Genomic DNA, 436 nt, shown 5'->3' with positions numbered 1-436 from the left:
TTTCAAAACNCAATGAAACTTGTAATTTAATCTGCGTTTCAATTTATTAGTCATACGTGTCCCCAAAATTTACCAACCGTGTATTTTGAATTAAATACTTATTCTGCTCGTCATTTACAATGATAACAATGAATATTGTGTGAAAATCAAGATACCGTCGCAATTTTTGAACAAAATAAAACTCGTATTATAATCTGCGTTTCAATTTTGTTGGTATACATGTCCCCTAAATATACCAACCGAGTATTTTGAAATTATATACTTATTCGGCTCGACATTTACAATGATATCAATGAATTTTATTAAAAAAGCTAAGAAATTATATAGCATTTTTTAATTTCGAAACGAAAAGTAATTTGTTATATTACAATAGGCATACCAATTTATTGGTGTAGATAACCTTAAAATTTTCAAATCGTGTATCGGAAGAGCACAC

This window comes from Wasmannia auropunctata, unplaced genomic scaffold (assembly GCF_000956235.1).
Source record: "Wasmannia auropunctata unplaced genomic scaffold, wasmannia.A_1.0 LD336099.1, whole genome shotgun sequence".
In the NCBI taxonomy this organism is placed as follows: domain Eukaryota; kingdom Metazoa; phylum Arthropoda; class Insecta; order Hymenoptera; family Formicidae; genus Wasmannia; species Wasmannia auropunctata.
Note: the sequence above shows the minus strand (reverse complement) of the source record.